This window comes from Triturus cristatus, chromosome 8 (assembly GCF_964204655.1).
Source record: "Triturus cristatus chromosome 8, aTriCri1.1, whole genome shotgun sequence".
In the NCBI taxonomy this organism is placed as follows: domain Eukaryota; kingdom Metazoa; phylum Chordata; class Amphibia; order Caudata; family Salamandridae; genus Triturus; species Triturus cristatus.
Window position 1 is genome coordinate 738,128,390 of NC_140591.1, and position 13,041 is coordinate 738,141,430.

At 41.6% G+C, this 13,041-nt stretch overlaps 6 non-coding genes across 6 annotated transcripts; all 6 read right to left on the bottom strand.

Moving 5' to 3' along the window:
* Window positions 1–852: 852 nt before the first annotated feature.
* On the bottom strand, window positions 853–925 carry TRNAV-CAC (transfer RNA valine (anticodon CAC)). Its single transcript has one exon. It is a non-coding gene; the product is annotated as a tRNA-Val (tRNA).
* Window positions 926–3,584: 2,659 nt separating this feature from the next.
* TRNAP-UGG (transfer RNA proline (anticodon UGG)) lies at window positions 3,585–3,656 on the bottom strand. The gene has a single exon. It is a non-coding gene; the product is annotated as a tRNA-Pro (tRNA).
* A 1,970-nt stretch (window positions 3,657–5,626) lies between these two features.
* On the bottom strand, window positions 5,627–5,699 carry TRNAV-CAC (transfer RNA valine (anticodon CAC)). Its single transcript has one exon. It is a non-coding gene; the product is annotated as a tRNA-Val (tRNA).
* A 272-nt stretch (window positions 5,700–5,971) lies between these two features.
* Window positions 5,972–6,043, bottom strand: TRNAP-UGG (transfer RNA proline (anticodon UGG)). The gene has a single exon. It is a non-coding gene; the product is annotated as a tRNA-Pro (tRNA).
* A 4,367-nt stretch (window positions 6,044–10,410) lies between these two features.
* On the bottom strand, window positions 10,411–10,483 carry TRNAV-CAC (transfer RNA valine (anticodon CAC)). The gene has a single exon. It is a non-coding gene; the product is annotated as a tRNA-Val (tRNA).
* Window positions 10,484–10,755: 272 nt separating this feature from the next.
* TRNAP-UGG (transfer RNA proline (anticodon UGG)) lies at window positions 10,756–10,827 on the bottom strand. The gene has a single exon. It is a non-coding gene; the product is annotated as a tRNA-Pro (tRNA).
* Window positions 10,828–13,041: the final 2,214 nt, after the last annotated feature.

Consider the following 13,041-nt stretch of genomic DNA (forward strand, 5'->3'; position numbering starts at 1 on the left):
GTACACACACACACACAGGTATGTCATGCATTTCTTCAGATTTGTTTAAACCATTTACCATTTATTGGAGAATCCCTACTTTTCAAGTGACTGCAAATGAAGCCATCTCTGGCACTTTTTGTGCAAAGTAAGAGACACACATGACACCTTTTTATAAAAGTCATCGGTTTCTTTGTTACTGTGTACTTTCAAAGCATGGGGCTTTCACACGTCAGGTAAACCTGATTACCACTACACAACAAAAGCAGATGCAGCTTTCTTATCTATGTCGTGATAGAACAGTTGTGAATTGAGTAGAAGAAGGGCCCTGATGTGATACTTATTACATGCAGCCTGTAAGATAGTCAAACATGCAGGCTAAGAAGGAAGATGCAAATATCAATGTATTAGAAAAACACCTAAAGGCGAGTGATATGCTTTCATTCATGCATGGCTAGGAAAAATCGCCATACTGTTGCAAACATTCTTACACCACCAACTGGAAATAAATGATTCTGACATTAAACGTAAAGGTGACAATGCATTTGTATCATCACCTTGAGAAGGATCATCTTGGAATTGAGCCGAGGGCCTCTGCACTCAAAGCCAGAAACACTCCACTAAAATAAGATTCCTGTTGGTGCCAACAATTCTCCATGTTAATGCTTGTTCTAGGTGAGCAGTGAACCGATTGCAGGGCTCTTTTGAAAGCAAGGTCTGAGAACCAACAGATACATCCACACGCCGATTACTTTAGTGTTTTGAGAGAATTCCCTTTCTTGGAACGAGATTGCATGAAATAATCTTCAGGGCTTGGACAATTCCATGGCAAAACGGCACCTATCAACATTGTAGCCAACACAATATAACAACTGTTTCTGCCCGGTTTCGAACCAGGGACCTTTCGCGTGTGAGGCGAACGTGATAACCACTACACTACAGAAACAGATACCTACAGTTGATTTTTCTGTAATGAAACTGCTCCGAACTGGCTATTCCATGGGCCTCTGGCTTTAGATTTCTTTCATGCAACCTGCCCGACATCCCTAGCTGAACGCTCGTACATGCCATGCAAGACCAGATGTTTGGTATTAGCTCAGACTGGGCAGGGCTGAAGCATGAGACTCTAGCAAAGAATTATCCACTACTGCAAAGAAAAAATTGATGTTGGTTTTGAAACGCAAACTTCAAAACAACTTGAAAAGAGTACCAAGAAAAGAGTTCGTCCGGGATTTGAACCCGGGACCTCTCGCACCCAAAGCGAGAATCATACCCCTAGACCAACGAGCCCTCAAAATCCTCTTACCTCTCAAAAGCTAATACCGGCTCTAAGCCCGCAATGAAGATCATGCTGGTATCTTTATGATGCTTGGTCTGTGAATACGCATGAAAGTCAGTCTCAACTTACCCTTTCTCAAACGATAGCACTATCATTTACAAGTGTCTCCTTTTATTCCGTCCCAGCTTTGGACACGTCTTACAGGAAGTCAGCCCTTATTTATATATTTCTTCAGTGGCTGAAGCTTAATGAGAAAGAGTAACAAGTTGTTCATAACAACATAAGAAACACATTGTGCATTTTCTCTTAAATACTCCTTCACTTTGTGCCAAAAGAAATACCAAGGTGAATACCTAGGCCACAGATTCAAGCTAAAGATCTTCCTGCTGAATGCAAGGCGCAATAAAAACTGCATATCGCTGGACTAAAGCATTCCTTGCATAGCCTCTAACATCATAACATAACTGAGCTGCTAGCAGCAAGCTAACCAATACCTTTCTGAAATGAGAATGACATGTGCTTATCTGCTCAATCAGTGCTCAATCAGGCGAGATTTAGAAAAGGTGGAAAGGGTCCAAGTGGATGCCCCTTCCTTTTTAGGGTGGGTCCTGCTGACTATCATAGGATTGCTTGTAAAAGTGGTCAGGGTCAGAGGAAAAGCTGCCAACACTTCTTAGCGTTCTCTATAGATGCAGCCATTTTCTGTGACTGTAATTTCGGCCTTTTCCCAGAAGTCTCTATTCTGCCTATGCAAATTAACAAAAGCAGTGCTTATTCCTCACTTGCTCAAATGTCCTTCCTGTCCAGAAAGCTCTGATTAAGCATGCTTATTTTCTTTTTCTGGGATATTTTAAATTGTTTCGCTGTCCAGTCTGTGGCAGTAGAAAGCTGCTTATGATGCCAGGTTTTGATGAATCCCCAAGGTACAAGTACAGAGGAATATATCAGTCTCTAGGATATGGAACTTTTAGCTAACACATCACAATATGTGATGCTTGCCAAGAAAACACTACATTCTGGAGCGCTGATGATCAGAACATTCTGCTACTGAAGGATAGAAAAGACAGCTTGATTGAAATAAAGTCTGTTTATATTGACGCTCTCTCTCTCCCTATATATACATACATGCATACACACACACACACAGGTATGTCATGCATTTCTTCAGATTTGTTTCAACCATTTACCATTTATTGGAGAATCCCTACTTTTCAAGTGACTGCAAATGAAGTCATCTCTGGCACTTTTTGTGCAAAGTAAGAGACACACATGACACCTTATTATAAAAGTCATCGGTTTCTTTGTTACTGTGTACTTTCAAAGCATGGGGCTTTCACACGTCAGGTAAACCTGATTACCACTACACAACAAAAGCAGATGCAGCTTTCTTATCTATGTCGTGATAGAACAGTTGTGAATTGAGTAGAAGAAGGGCCCTGATGTGATACTTATTACATGCAGCCTGTAAGATAGTCAAACATGCAGGCTAGGAAGGAAGATGCAAATATCAATGTATTAGAAAAACACCTAAAGGCGAGTGATATGCTTTCATTCATGCATGGCTAGGAAAAATCGCCATACTGTTGCAAACATTCTTACACCACCAACTGGAAATAAATGATTCTGACATTAAACGTAAAGGTGACAATGCATTTGTATCATCACCTTGAGAAGGATCATCTTGGAATTGAGCCGAGGGCCTCTGCACTCAAAGCCAGAAACACTCCACTAAAATAAGATTCCTGTTGGTGCCAACAATTCTCCATGTTAATGCTTGTTCTAGGTGAGCAGTGAACCGATTGCAGGGCTCTTTTGAAAGCAAGGTCTGAGAACCAACAGATACATCCACACGCCGATTACTTTAGTGTTTTGAGAGAATTCCCTTTCTTGGAACGAGATTGCATGAAATAATCTTCAGGGCTTGGACAATTCCATGGCAAAACGGCACCTATCAACATTGTAGCCAACACAATATAACAACTGTTTCTGCCCGGTTTCGAACCGGGGACCTTTCGCGTGTGAGGCGAACTTGATAACCACTACACTACAGAAACAGATACCTACAGTTGATTTTTCTGTAATGAAACTGCTCCGAACTGGCTATTCCATGGGCCTCTGGCTTTAGATTTCTTTCATGCAACCTGCCCGACATCCCTAGCTGAACGCTCGTACATGCCATGCAAGACCAGATGTTTGGTATTAGCTCAGACTGGGCAGGGCTGAAGCATGAGACTCTAGCAAAGAATTATCCACTACTGCAAAGAAAAAATTGATGTTGGTTTTGAAACGCAAACTTCAAAACAACTTGAAAAGAGTACCAAGAAAAGGGCTCGTCCGGGATTTGAACCCGGGACCTCTCGCACCCAAAGCGAGAATCATACCCCTAGACCAACGAGCCCTCAAAATCCTCTTACCTCTCAAAAGCTAATACCGGCTCTAAGCCCGCAATGAAGATCATGCTGGTATCTTTATGATGCTTGGTCTGTGAATACGCATGAAAGTCAGTCTCAACTTACCCTTTCTCAAACGATAGCACTATCATTTACAAGTGTCTCCTTTTATTCCGTCCCAGCTTTGGACACGTCTTACAGGAAGTCAGCCCTTATTTATATATTTCTGCAGTGGCTGAAGCTTAATGAGAAAGAGTAACAAGTTGTTCATAACAACATAAGAAACACATTGTGCATTTTCTCTCAAATACTCCTTCACTTTGTGCCAAAAGAAATACCAAGGTGAATACCTAGGCCACAGATTCAAGCTAAAGATCTTCCTGGTGAAGGCAAGGCGCAATAAAAACTGCATATCGCTGGACTAAAGCATTCCTTGCATAGCCTCTAACATCATAACATAACTGAGCTGCTAGCAGCAAGCTAACCAATACCTTTCTGAAATGAGAATGACATGTGCTTATCTGCTCAATCAGTGCTCAATCAGGCGAGATTTAGAAAAGGTGGAAAGGGTCCAAGTGGATGCCCCTTCCTTTTTAGGGTGGGTCCTGCTGACTATCATAGGATTGCTTGTAAAAGTGGTCAGGGTCAGAGGAAAAGCTGCCAACACTTCTTAGCGTTCTCTATAGATGCAGCCATTTTCTGTGACTGTAATTTCGGCCTTTTCCCAGAAGTCTCTATTCTGCCTATGCAAATTAACAAAAGCAGTGCTTATTCCTCACTTGCTCAAAGGTCCTTCCTGTCCAGAAAGCTCTGATTAAGCATGCTTATTTTCTTTTTCTGGGATATTTTAAATTGTTTCGCTGTCCAGTCTGTGGCAGTAGAAAGCTGCTTATGATGCCAGGTTTTGATGAATCCCCAAGGTACAAGTACAGAGGAATATATCAGTCTCTAGGATATGGAACTTTTAGCTAACACATCACAATATGTGATGCTTGCCAAGAAAACACTACATTCTGGAGCGCTGATGATCAGAACATTCTGCTCCTGAAGGATAGAAAAGACAGCTTGATTGAAATAAAGTCTGTTTATATTGACGCTCTCTCTCTCCCTATATATACATACATGCGTACACACACACACACAGGTATGTCATGCATTTCTTCAGATTTGTTTCAACCATTTACCATTTATTGGAGAATCCCTACTTTTCAAGTGACTGCAAATGAAGTCATCTCTGGCACTTTTTGTGCAAAGTAAGAGACGCACATGACACCTTTTTATAAAAGTCATCGGTTTCTTTGTTACTGTGTACTTTCAAAGCATGGGGCTTTCACACGTCAGGTAAACCTGATTACCACTACACAACAAAAGCAGATGCAGCTTTCTTATCTATGTCGTGATAGAACAGTTGTGAATTGAGTAGAAGAAGGGCCCTGATGTGATACTTATTACATGCAGCCTGTAAGATAGTCAAACATGCAGGCTAGGAAGGAAGATGCAAATATCAATGTATTAGAAAAACACCTAAAGGCGAGTGATATGCTTTCATTCATGCATGGCTAGGAAAAATCGCCATACTGTTGCAAACATTCTTACACCACCAACTGGAAATAAATGATTCTGACATTAAACGTAAAGGTGACAATGCATTTGTATCATCACCTTGAGAAGGATCATCTTGGAATTGAGCCGAGGGCCTCTGCACTCAAAGCCAGAAACACTCCACTAAAATAAGATTCCTGTTGGTGCCAACAATTCTCCATGTTAATGCTTGTTCTAGGTGAGCAGTGAACCGATTGCAGGGCTCTTTTGAAAGCAAGGTCTGAGAACCAACAGATACATCCACACGCCGATTACTTTAGTGTTTTGAGAGAATTCCCTTTCTTGGAACGAGATTGCATGAAATAATCTTCAGGGCTTGGACAATTCCATGGCAAAACGGCACCTATCAACATTGTAGCCAACACAATATAACAACTGTTTCTGCCCGGTTTCGAACCGGGGACCTTTCGCGTGTGAGGCGAACGTGATAACCACTACACTACAGAAACAGATACCTACAGTTGATTTTTCTGTAATGAAACTGCTCCGAACTGGCTATTCCATGGGCCTCTGGCTTTAGATTTCTTTCATGCAACCTGCCCGACATCCCTAGCTGAACGCTCGTACATGCCATGCAAGACCAGATGTTTGGTATTAGCTCAGACTGGGCAGGGCTGAAGCATGAGACTCTAGCAAAGAATTATCCACTACTGCAAAGAAAAAATTGATGTTGGTTTTGAAACGCAAACTTCAAAACAACTTGAAAAGAGTACCAAGAAAAGGGCTCGTCCGGGATTTGAACCCGGGACCTCTCGCACCCAAAGCGAGAATCATACCCCTAGACCAACGAGCCCTCAAAATCCTCTTACCTCTCAAAAGCTAATACCGGCTCTAAGCCCGCAATGAAGATCATGCTGGTATCTTTATGATGCTTGGTCTGTGAATACGCATGAAAGTCAGTCTCAACTTACCCTTTCTCAAACGATAGCACTATCATTTACAAGTGTCTCCTTTTATTCCGTCCCAGCTTTGGACACGTCTTACAGGAAGTCAGCCCTTATTTATATATTTCTTCAGTGGCTGAAGCTTAATGAGAAAGAGTAACAAGTTGTTCATAACAACATAAGAAACACATTGTGCATTTTCTCTTAAATACTCCTTCACTTTGTGCCAAAAGAAATACCAAGGTGAATACCTAGGCCACAGATTCAAGCTAAAGATCTTCCTGCTGAATGCAAGGCGCAATAAAAACTGCATATCGCTGGACTAAAGCATTCCTTGCATAGCCTCTAACATCATAACATAACTGAGCTGCTAGCAGCAAGCTAACCAATACCTTTCTGAAATGAGAATGACATGTGCTTATCTGCTCAATCAGTGCTCAATCAGGCTCGATCAGGCGAGATTTAGAAAAGGTGGAAAGGGTCCAAGTGGATGCCCCTTCCTTTTTAGGGTGGGTCCTGCTGACTATCATAGGATTGCTTGTAAAAGTGGCCAGGGTCAGAGGAAAAGCTGCCAACACTTCTTAGCGTTCTCTATAGATGCAGCCATTTTCTGTGACTGTAATTTCGGCCTTTTCCCAGAAGTCTCTATTCTGCCTATGCAAATTAACAAAAGCAGTGCTTATTCCTCACTTGCTCAAATGTCCTTCCTGTCCAGAAAGCTCTGATTAAGCATGCTTATTTTCTTTTTCTGGGATATTTTAAATTGTTTCGCTGTCCAGTCTGTGGCAGTAGAAAGCTGCTTATGATGCCAGGTTTTGATGAATCCCCAAGGTACAAGTACAGAGGAATATATCAGTCTCTAGGATATGGAACTTTTAGCTAACACATCACAATATGTGATGCTTGCCAAGAAAACACTACATTCTGGAGCGCTGATGATCAGAACATTCTACTCCTGAAGGATAGAAAAGACAGCTTGATTGAAATAAAGTCTGTTTATATTGACGCTCTCTCTCTCCCTATATATACATACATGCATACACACACACACACAGGTATGTCATGCATTTCTTCAGATTTGTTTCAACCATTTACCATTTATTGGAGAATCCCTACTTTTCAAGTGACTGCAAATGAAGTCATCTCTGGCACTTTTTGTGCAAAGTAAGAGACACACATGACACCTTATTATAAAAGTCATCGGTTTCTTTGTTACTGTGTACTTTCAAAGTATGGGGCTTTCACACGTCAGGTAAACCTGATTACCACTACACAACAAAAGCAGATGCAGCTTTCTTATCTATGTCGTGATAGAACAGTTGTGAATTGAGTAGAAGAAGGGCCCTGATGTGATACTTATTACATGCAGCCTGTAAGATAGTCAAACATGCAGGCTAGGAAGGAAGATGCAAATATCAATGTATTAGAAAAACACCTAAAGGCGAGTGATATGCTTTCATTCATGCATGGCTAGGAAAAATCGCCATACTGTTGCAAACATTCTTACACCACCAACTGGAAATAAATGATTCTGACATTAAACGTAAAGGTGACAATGCATTTGTATCATCACCTTGAGAAGGATCATCTTGGAATTGAGCCGAGGGCCTCTGCACTCAAAGCCAGAAACACTCCACTAAAATAAGATTCCTGTTGGTGCCAACAATTCTCCATGTTAATGCTTGTTCTAGGTGAGCAGTGAACCGATTGCAGGGCTCTTTTGAAAGCAAGGTCTGAGAACCAACAGATACATCCACACGCCGATTACTTTAGTGTTTTGAGAGAATTCCCTTTCTTGGAACGAGATTGCATGAAATAATCTTCAGGGCTTGGACAATTCCATGGCAAAACGGCACCTATCAACATTGTAGCCAACACAATATAACAACTGTTTCTGCCCGGTTTCGAACCGGGGACCTTTCGCGTGTGAGGCGAACTTGATAACCACTACACTACAGAAACAGATACCTACAGTTGATTTTTCTGTAATGAAACTGCTCCGAACTGGCTATTCCATGGGCCTCTGGCTTTAGATTTCTTTCATGCAACCTGCCCGACATCCCTAGCTGAACGCTCGTACATGCCATGCAAGACCAGATGTTTGGTATTAGCTCAGACTGGGCAGGGCTGAAGCATGAGACTCTAGCAAAGAATTATCCACTACTGCAAAGAAAAAATTGATGTTGGTTTTGAAACGCAAACTTCAAAACAACTTGAAAAGAGTACCAAGAAAAGGGCTCGTCCGGGATTTGAACCCGGGACCTCACGCACCCAAAGCGAGAATCATACCCCTAGACCAACGAGCCCTCAAAATCCTCTTACCTCTCAAAAGCTAATACCGGCTCTAAGCCCGCAATGAAGATCATGCTGGTATCTTTATGATGCTTGGTCTGTGAAAACGCATGAAAGTCAGTCTCAACTTACCCTTTCTCAAACGATAGCACTATCATTTACAAGTGTCTCCTTTTATTCCGTCCCAGCTTTGGACACGTCTTACAGGAAGTCAGCCCTTATTTATATATTTCTGCAGTGGCTGAAGCTTAATGAGAAAGAGTAACAAGTTGTTCATAACAACATAAGAAACACATTGTGCATTTTCTCTCAAATACTCCTTCACTTTGTGCCAAAAGAAATACCAAGGTGAATACCTAGGCCACAGATTCAAGCTAAAGATCTTCCTGCTGAATGCAAGGCGCAATAAAAACTGCATATCGCTGGACTAAAGCATTCCTTGCATAGCCTCTAACATCATAACATAACTGAGCTGCTAGCAGCAAGCTAACCAATACCTTTCTGAAATGAGAATGACATGTGCTTATCTGCTCAATCAGTGCTCAATCAGGCGAGATTTAGAAAAGGTGGAAAGGGTCCAAGTGGATGCCCCTTCCTTTTTAGGGTGGGTCCTGCTGACTATCATAGGATTGCTTGTAAAAGTGGTCAGGGTCAGAGGAAAAGCTGCCAACACTTCTTAGCGTTCTCTATAGATGCAGCCATTTTCTGTGACTGTAATTTCGGCCTTTTCCCAGAAGTCTCTATTCTGCCTATGCAAATTAACAAAAGCAGTGCTTATTCCTCACTTGCTCAAATGTCCTTCCTGTCCAGAAAGCTCTGATTAAGCATGCTTATTTTCTTTTTCTGGGATATTTTAAATTGTTTCGCTGTCCAGTCTGTGGCAGTAGAAAGCTGCTTATGATGCCAGGTTTTGATGAATCCCCAAGGTACAAGTACAGAGGAATATATCAGTCTCTAGGATATGGAACTTTTAGCTAACACATCACAATATGTGATGCTTGCCAAGAAAACACTACATTCTGGAGCGCTGATGATCAGAACATTCTGCTCCTGAAGGATAGAAAAGACAGCTTGATTGAAATAAAGTCTGTTTATATTGACGCTCTCTCTCTCCCTATATATACATACATGCGTACACACACACACACAGGTATGTCATGCATTTCTTCAGATTTGTTTAAACCATTTACCATTTATTGGAGAATCCCTACTTTTCAAGTGACTGCAAATGAAGCCATCTCTGGCACTTTTTGTGCAAAGTAAGAGACACACATGACACCTTTTTATAAAAGTCATCGGTTTCTTTGTTACTGTGTACTTTCAAAGCATGGGGCTTTCACACGTCAGGTAAACCTGATTACCACTACACAACAAAAGCAGATGCAGCTTTCTTATCTATGTCGTGATAGAACAGTTGTGAATTGAGTAGAAGAAGGGCCCTGATGTGATACTTATTACATGCAGCCTGTAAGATAGTCAAACATGCAGGCTAAGAAGGAAGATGCAAATATCAATGTATTAGAAAAACACCTAAAGGCGAGTGATATGCTTTCATTCATGCATGGCTAGGAAAAATCGCCATACTGTTGCAAACATTCTTACACCACCAACTGGAAATAAATGATTCTGACATTAAACGTAAAGGTGACAATGCATTTGTATCATCACCTTGAGAAGGATCATCTTGGAATTGAGCCGAGGGCCTCTGCACTCAAAGCCAGAAACACTCCACTAAAATAAGATTCCTGTTGGTGCCAACAATTCTCCATGTTAATGCTTGTTCTAGGTGAGCAGTGAACCGATTGCAGGGCTCTTTTGAAAGCAAGGTCTGAGAACCAACAGATACATCCACACGCCGATTACTTTAGTGTTTTGAGAGAATTCCCTTTCTTGGAACGAGATTGCATGAAATAATCTTCAGGGCTTGGACAATTCCATGGCAAAACGGCACCTATCAACATTGTAGCCAACACAATATAACAACTGTTTCTGCCCGGTTTCGAACCAGGGACCTTTCGCGTGTGAGGCGAACGTGATAACCACTACACTACAGAAACAGATACCTACAGTTGATTTTTCTGTAATGAAACTGCTCCGAACTGGCTATTCCATGGGCCTCTGGCTTTAGATTTCTTTCATGCAACCTGCCCGACATCCCTAGCTGAACGCTCGTACATGCCATGCAAGACCAGATGTTTGGTATTAGCTCAGACTGGGCAGGGCTGAAGCATGAGACTCTAGCAAAGAATTATCCACTACTGCAAAGAAAAAATTGATGTTGGTTTTGAAACGCAAACTTCAAAACAACTTGAAAAGAGTACCAAGAAAAGGGCTCGTCCGGGATTTGAACCCGGGACCTCTCGCACCCAAAGCGAGAATCATACCCCTAGACCAACGAGCCCTCAAAATCCTCTTACCTCTCAAAAGCTAATACCGGCTCTAAGCCCGCAATGAAGATCATGCTGGTATCTTTATGATGCTTGGTCTGTGAATACGCATGAAAGTCAGTCTCAACTTACCCTTTCTCAAACGATAGCACTATCATTTACAAGTGTCTCCTTTTATTCCGTCCCAGCTTTGGACACGTCTTACAGGAAGTCAGCCCTTATTTATATATTTCTTCAGTGGCTGAAGCTTAATGAGAAAGAGTAACAAGTTGTTCATAACAACATAAGAAACACATTGTGCATTTTCTCTTAAATACTCCTTCACTTTGTGCCAAAAGAAATACCAAGGTGAATACCTAGGCCACAGATTCAAGCTAAAGATCTTCCTGCTGAATGCAAGGCGCAATAAAAACTGCATATCGCTGGACTAAAGCATTCCTTGCATAGCCTCTAACATCATAACATAACTGAGCTGCTAGCAGCAAGCTAACCAATACCTTTCTGAAATGAGAATGATATGTGCTTATCTGCTCAATCAGTGCTCAATCAGGCTCGATCAGGCGAGATTTAGAAAAGGTGGAAAGGGTCCAAGTGGATGCCCCTTCCTTTTTAGGGTGGGTCCTGCTGACTATCATAGGATTGCTTGTAAAAGTGGCCAGGGTCAGAGGAAAAGCTGCCAACACTTCTTAGCGTTCTCTATAGATGCAGCCATTTTCTGTGACTGTAATTTCGGCCTTTTCCCAGAAGTCTCTATTCTGCCTATGCAAATTAACAAAAGCAGTGCTTATTCCTCACTTGCTCAAATGTCCTTCCTGTCCAGAAAGCTCTGATTAAGCATGCTTATTTTCTTTTTCTGGGATATTTTAAATTGTTTCGCTGTCCAGTCTGTGGCAGTAGAAAGCTGCTTATGATGCCAGGTTTTGATGAATCCCCAAGGTACAAGTACAGAGGAATATATCAGTCTCTAGGATATGGAACTTTTAGCTAACACATCACAATATGTGATGCTTGCCAAGAAAACACTACATTCTGGAGCGCTGATGATCAGAACATTCTACTCCTGAAGGATAGAAAAGACAGCTTGATTGAAATAAAGTCTGTTTATATTGACGCTCTCTCTCTCCCTATATATACATACATGCATACACACACACACACAGGTATGTCATGCATTTCTTCAGATTTGTTTCAACCATTTACCATTTATTGGAGAATCCCTACTTTTCAAGTGACTGCAAATGAAGTCATCTCTGGCACTTTTTGTGCAAAGTAAGAGACACACATGACACCTTATTATAAAAGTCATCGGTTTCTTTGTTACTGTGTACTTTCAAAGCATGGGGCTTTCACACGTCAGGTAAACCTGATTACCACTACACAACAAAAGCAGATGCAGCTTTCTTATCTATGTCGTGATAGAACAGTTGTGAATTGAGTAGAAGAAGGGCCCTGATGTGATACTTATTACATGCAGCCTGTAAGATAGTCAAACATGCAGGCTAGGAAGGAAGATGCAAATATCAATGTATTAGAAAAACACCTAAAGGCGAGTGATATGCTTTCATTCATGCATGGCTAGGAAAAATCGCCATACTGTTGCAAACATTCTTACACCACCAACTGGAAATAAATGATTCTGACATTAAACGTAAAGGTGACAATGCATTTGTATCATCACCTTGAGAAGGATCATCTTGGAATTGAGCCGAGGGCCTCTGCACTCAAAGCCAGAAACACTCCACTAAAATAAGATTCCTGTTGGTGCCAACAATTCTCCATGTTAATGCTTGTTCTAGGTGAGCAGTGAACCGATTGCAGGGCTCTTTTGAAAGCAAGGTCTGAGAACCAACAGATACATCCACACGCCGATTACTTTAGTGTTTTGAGAGAATTCCCTTTCTTGGAACGAGATTGCATGAAATAATCTTCAGGGCTTGGACAATTCCATGGCAAAACGGCACCTATCAACATTGTAGCCAACACAATATAACAACTGTTTCTGCCCGGTTTCGAACCGGGGACCTTTCGCGTGTGAGGCGAACTTGATAACCACTACACTACAGAAACAGATACCTACAGTTGATTTTTCTGTAATGAAACTGCTCCGAACTGGCTATTCCATGGGCCTCTGGCTTTAGATTTCTTTCATGCAACCTGCCCGACATCCCTAGCTGAACGCTCGTACATGCCATGCAAGACCAGATGTTTGGTATTAGCTCAGACTGGGC